Source organism: Malania oleifera, chromosome 11 (genome assembly GCF_029873635.1).
Source record: "Malania oleifera isolate guangnan ecotype guangnan chromosome 11, ASM2987363v1, whole genome shotgun sequence".
NCBI lineage: Eukaryota > Viridiplantae > Streptophyta > Magnoliopsida > Santalales > Ximeniaceae > Malania > Malania oleifera.
Genome location: NC_080427.1, coordinates 90,548,381 through 90,554,450, shown reverse-complemented (window position 1 = coordinate 90,554,450; position 6,070 = coordinate 90,548,381). Strand labels below are relative to the sequence as shown.

The window sequence follows — 6,070 nt, the reverse complement described above, 5'->3', positions numbered from 1 at the left end:
TTTCGAATCTTGTTTTGATGATAACAAACGAAAGATAATTTAACATATTGTTGTTAAGTGATGATCTTTCAGGAATGCTTAAGTGGCAAAGTTCAAAAGATCAAAGGAAATGCAAGTTCAAGATCACTAAATACCAAAAGACCACACTCATCTTCAAAGTAATCCAAAAGAAGCTCAAATGAACCAAAATGATCAAAGCAGGTGGAAACCTAAAGTTGACTCAAGCTCAAGTCAAAGAGGATTCACAACAAAGACACTATAAAGGCTTCAAGTTTAGAGTTTTTAAGACTTTAGGATTACCTATGTAAGTACTTCATGCTACATACAATATTGAAATGTTTTGAAGCTCATTAGGGGTTGTCATGGACTTAGAGACCTTATTTTTTAAAACCCCTAAAAATGTTTCTATAAGTAACAAAGCAAGAGAAGCCAAGAGTTTTTGAAAACTGAACTGAAAAATAGAAAATATAACTGTTCAGGTGACTGAAGAATAAGCTTAGGTGCCTGAAGAATTGTCTCAGGCGACTGAAGAATAAGTTCAGGCGCATGAAGATTTTCCTGATGAATTTACGGAGAGGCACTATAACCTCAGGCAACTGACTCTTGTGGCCCTGTTTTCAATCAAAAATACACAGTTTTAAAGAATCTCAAATGACTAACCCCGAGACTTCAGGGGCCTGAATATTGTTAATGACTATATTTTTTAAAAGTTTTAAAATTCAAAATTAATTTTCTTGTGTCCCAAATTTTGTAAAAACTTGAGTAATACTCCGAGTAAACTTGAATAACATGAATTAACCTTTTTAAGTCTATAAATACATGCTTTCACAAATCAAACTTACACTAAGCAAATGAAAATATGCTTTCAAGCTAAAAGCTCTCTTGTTCTCTCAAAAAGCTCTATTTTGCTCACTCTTGCAATCTAAAAATTACTGAAATTTTGTGCTGCTAATCATTCTTCTCTGAACACTACAATCTGAATTGCTGATTCTTATCTAAAAGAACTAATCTAGTGAAATTGTTCTTAAGTTTCAATACTATTTCGTTTGATATTTGTTATTGAAGTATATAGTGCTTTCAATTGTACTAAGTAGCTCTATCTGAAAGCATTCTTTATACAAAAGAAATTATTTCTTGTTTCTTGTTCTTTTGACGATTTAAGTGATTGGATCGTTGTAACAGTGCATGGGGTATTGCTTGGAGAGGGGGCTCCACCCTAAAGGAGGGTTTTAAACAGTTTGTTTCACTCGTAAAGGAACGTGTTAGTGGAATCCTTAGGTTGTATTACCTAAGGTGAGGACGTAAGCTGAGGATAAGTTGAACCTCGTGAAAGATCTCGGTCTCACTCTCTACCCTTTTCTATTTAATTTCAGTATATACAAATTGCTTTTCATTGTGCTAGTTTGCTGAAAACTGAGATTGAGAAGACCTTTTAATCTAAGAAAGTACGTTGGTTAATATTTTTTGGAAACCTTTAAGGAAGCACGTTGATTAACCGCTTGCGAAAATCTTGATTAAAAGAAGCACTTAATAAATCATTCATATAGGGCAAAAAACTAAAATTTGGCAAAACGCTAAAATAAAAAAGTATTGCAAGCTTTCACAAATTGGTTAAGTATTGTGATTGGTTGATTGTTTATTACTTGATTTGTGATTGGTCCTGTGTTTGTGATTGTTGTTGGTTTAATTGAGTAATTTAAATTCAAACCATCGTTATGTGTTTGCTTAAGAATAACAAAAAGCTATAAATTTGTAATAACACTATAAAAAAAATTTATAAACCCAATTCACCCTCCCTTTTGGGATAGCAGCTTGACTTTCAGGACATTATTTTCCAATCTTTCAAATTTGTATGTAGAAAAGTTGAAAAAATATATTTTTATTATTTTTCAAGATTTCTAACTTTTGCATCGTGCATAGAAATATGGAATGGGATATTCAGGTTTAATTTGTGTGGATTATGTATGAAGTTTTTAAAAAATTCATACCAATCCAAATTCAAGTCCCAAATCAAATATTCAAAATATTACTTAATGTAAGTTTTAGAAAATTAGAAAACAAGTTTTTTTGTGATTATTTTGAAACCTAGAAATAAATAATGAAAAATTGTTTTCATATTTAAACAAATTATTTACTTTATATATATTTTTTTTAAAAAAATTTGAAGATTGCATGAATTTGATTGAAAATATCTAACTCTTCATCATCAACCAATTAAAAATAACAAGCCTTTTTTTAAAGCAAATTATAGTCTAAAAACCTAATGAATCTTGTAAGAGGGGACCTTTGTAGACACTCCAATTTTAACTAGGTTACCCCAAAGAAGCCCAATGCAATAAGACTTGACATCGGGTCCTAAAAAAACCCCTTTTGTTTTAAAAATTAAGACCCCTAATCTCCCATAGTCGAGTACTTTTTATGTTAGTTAGAGGAATACCTTAAAAGTATCAAAAACAGTTTGAAGAAGTCTTAAATTTTCCAAAGTTTAAAATAGGTTGTCTCGATTTTCTTTAAATTAGGATCTTTCAGTGGAAAAAATTAATATATGCTAGGATAGAGTTCGCTAATCATTAGTTAAATTCCAATTTGTTTGTTTTATTAGGTTTTCAAATTTTTGAGTCATGTAGTTAAGTTCTCTTAGAACTTGGAGTTTCAAAATTTTGTTCCAAAATAAAAATCAACTTGAAGTCCTTCAAACCTTTAATTAAGTTTTAAGTACGAGTGCTGTTCATTTTATTTTAAGTCTTGAATCACTGCTATTTGTTTTTGAAAACCTAAGTTTCCCGTTCCTTTGGAATTGAGTTTTTCAGTTTAGTCCCTTAAAATTCGAATTTTAAAGTAAGTCTTTGATTTTGGGTCTATTAACTTCCAAAGCAAAGCATCAAAATCTTGTTTTTTTAGCTTGGTCAACTTTAAAGTCAAAATTAAAAAGTGTATACATCACAAATTTTATTCAGGGAAAGAACTTGCGGGGCACACATAGTGATTTACATAGGGGAGTATATGATAGAAGGGTACCAAAGTAAAGTGACATACTTATGTAGGAAGGTTGTACAAACAGTGGTTGCAGTACAGGGCAGCCGGGCCGGGGTACATGCATTATGGAAAATACAATAATGAAAATGCCTTGCTCTCCATTCTAGAGCTGCCATCTTGACTCCCAAGTCACCTACGCACAATAATTGAAATCAATTTGTTAGAAGAATTCACAAAATAAAATAAAATGCAAAACACAATTCACATGCATGATTACACAAATATTCCCTGGCAGAAGGGAAGGAAGAGAGGAATTGGCGCCAAATTGAACCCTGAGCCTCCCTATAAATAGGGAGTCTCACAGTGTAGCTACAGACAGAGAGAACAAAGAAACCCAACAAGAATTGGGAGAGAAAGGAATTAGAGAGAGAGAGAGAGAGAGAGAGAGAGAGAGAGAGAGAGGAGGTTCTGCCAATTTTTTTCTTAAAAAAAAAAAAAAAATAAAAAGGAGAGTAGAGAGCATAATTTTTTATTTTTTTTGGTAAAAATGAGAGAGACGCACTCAGAGAGCTAAAACCAGAGCAGCTAGAAGAAGGAGAAGCAGAGCGGTAGATCGTGGTACTAGACCAGAGTACCAGATCAGAAAACCTAAAGAGAAGCAAAGAAGAAGGAGTGGGAAGGGGAAGGTATAATCCAAAACCCACTGAAATCGTTCAATCCTTATATTGATTGTGAAATAATTGTGAAGTAAACGCAGGTGTTCTTCCCCTTTTTCCTCAGGTTTTGAACCTCAACTTCGCTCCAGACCCATTTCCCTAAACCACAATCCAAATTCGAGTCCAACCTCTCAAACCTAACACCCAACTAACCCAAAACACTGATCCGTTTACCCTCTCAGACCTGAACACCCAACTAACCCAGACCCCCTGACCTGTTTTCCCTCTTAAGACCAACCCATTTTAAAACCCAAGTCAAAGCCCGCTTCTAATTTAAAAACCAGCCTAATTGTTTTCAAAACCCAGAGCCCGTTTGTAAAAACCAGTTCAAAGCTCGTTTTAAAGCAAACCCAGACCAACCCATTTTAAAACCCAACTTAAAGCCCACTTCCAATTCAAAAACTAGCCCAGTAGTTTTCAATACCCAGTGCCCATTTGTAAAAACTAGTTCAAAGCCCATTTTAAAACAAACCCAGAACAACTCATTTTAAAACCCAACTCAAAGCCCACTTCTAATTTCAAAACCAACCCAGTTGTTTTCAAAACCCAGATCCAGATCCCATTTGTAAAAACAAGGCCAACTCTGCTTTTACATCTAACTTAAGCTCATTTTAAGTTAAACCCAGTACCCATTTTTAAATCAAAACCAGCCCAGTTGTTTTCACGACTTCAAGCCCATTTTAAAATTAGCTGAAGCCCATTCAAACAACTTGACCCAAAAGTCCTCATGAGACAACCCCCACGTGACTAGGCCCACTCAAGCCTAACGAGCTTGACTCAGGCCTGGATTGACTCGTGCGAGTCAACCCTGTCACGCACTCACTGGGTTGAGATGATTCCCTCCGTCCTCAACCCAAAACCGAATAAAAAAACCTAACACCCCAAACAGCCAAACAAAGCTGAACACACAATCTAATATCCAAAGCCACTACAGTACCATTCACAATCACACATCACTCATCACTTACGGAATAACAAAAACAAGACAATAAAAAGAAAAAACTGAGAGATACTTAGCTTCCAATATCTTTGAATTGGGGTAAGCCTTCACCAAGCTTAGATCCAGGCGTCTCTCTTCAAGTTACTACTGAATGCTCTACAGATTACCTTCAGAATGATGAACAACCCTGAAATGACAACTTGATGGCTTGATAGCAAGGATAGAAACCAGAGAGTCTCAGAAAGAACATTGGAAAGAAATGGAAGGAGATTAAAACTTTGAGATTTAATCTCCAAATCAAAGAGCTAGGTCGTAGCTTGCAGAGAAGAAGAATAGAATGAGAAGAAGAGAACTTGAGAGAGAGAAGTTACATAGAGGGGAAAGAGAGAAGGAACAGAAAGAGAGTGGAGTAGGGATGAGGAAGACGAATGGTGGGTTTAAGGTTTTGTTAGGGCTTGCAGAGAGAAGAAGGAGAAGAGGGAGAGCGAGAGAAGATCTCGGACAAAGGAAAGAAAAAATAAGCATAGAGAAAAAATTTTAGTTTTTATATGCCTCACTTCGGAGCTGTCAGATCATTGACACGTGGGGTGATCAAACTGTTCTGCGCACCTATGCGATGGCCATCCAATATGTGTCTTCTGTGGGCGATGAGGATTTCTCCACATCATCAATCCACATGTGGTGACTTCCCTTCCGTCGGATCTCCGTCCCCCTGCAATGGTTTTGATCCAAGCCACGTCGTTGATCAGCATTCGCATCTACTCACCCACAAATCAGCTGGCACATGGCATTTATCCTGCCATCAGAATTCACTGCAACACGGCTCCGTAGCAGCCATCCGATCAGGGCACCTGTCCAATGATTACGATTATGCCACGTGGACTATACACGTCAAAAGGATCCAGCAACTCTCTAGTGGACGCGTGTCATGGTCCTAACCCAGACCTTAAACCCGTCTCCTTCGGACCGGTCAAAGTTTGACCGATCTTACCCCCTTTGAACCGATTTTTAGCGGTTTTTCCTTTTTTTTAATACTTAATAAGTCATTTTAAATTCATAAAAATTCAATAAAAAATCATAAAGATTATAGAAAAATCACAAAAATATAGGAGAAAAGTCTCAACAAAAATAAAATATTTTTGGTTGGTTTTTTGTTTTTCTTTCATTTTATAAGCTTGGTTTTAAGATTCCAAAAAAAAAAAATGTTAAAAATCAAGAAAAATACCAAAAAATTCCCAAAATTGTTTTCAAGCTCACTTGTCGTTTTTGCCTTAATTCTCTTCTTCTTTTTTTTATTTAAATTGCTCAAAATTTTGGTAAAATACTAAAAATATTGTTATAAAATTTTAAAAGAATTACATAAAAATATATAAATGTTTTTGAAATTAGAAATTCATCTTTGCAATTTTCATCCCCAAAAGAGTTTCAAAACCACTTG

General features: G+C 35.0%; 1 long non-coding RNA gene across 1 annotated transcript; it reads right to left on the bottom strand.

Annotated features, from left to right (window-relative positions):
• Nucleotides 1-2,924: 2,924 nt before the first annotated feature.
• LOC131168691 (uncharacterized) lies at nt 2,925-5,361 on the bottom strand. The gene is made up of 2 exons (XR_009140388.1): nt 5,190-5,361; nt 2,925-3,169 (listed from the first exon to the last, which is right to left on the bottom strand). It is a non-coding gene; the product is annotated as an uncharacterized LOC131168691 (long non-coding RNA).
• Nucleotides 5,362-6,070: the final 709 nt, after the last annotated feature.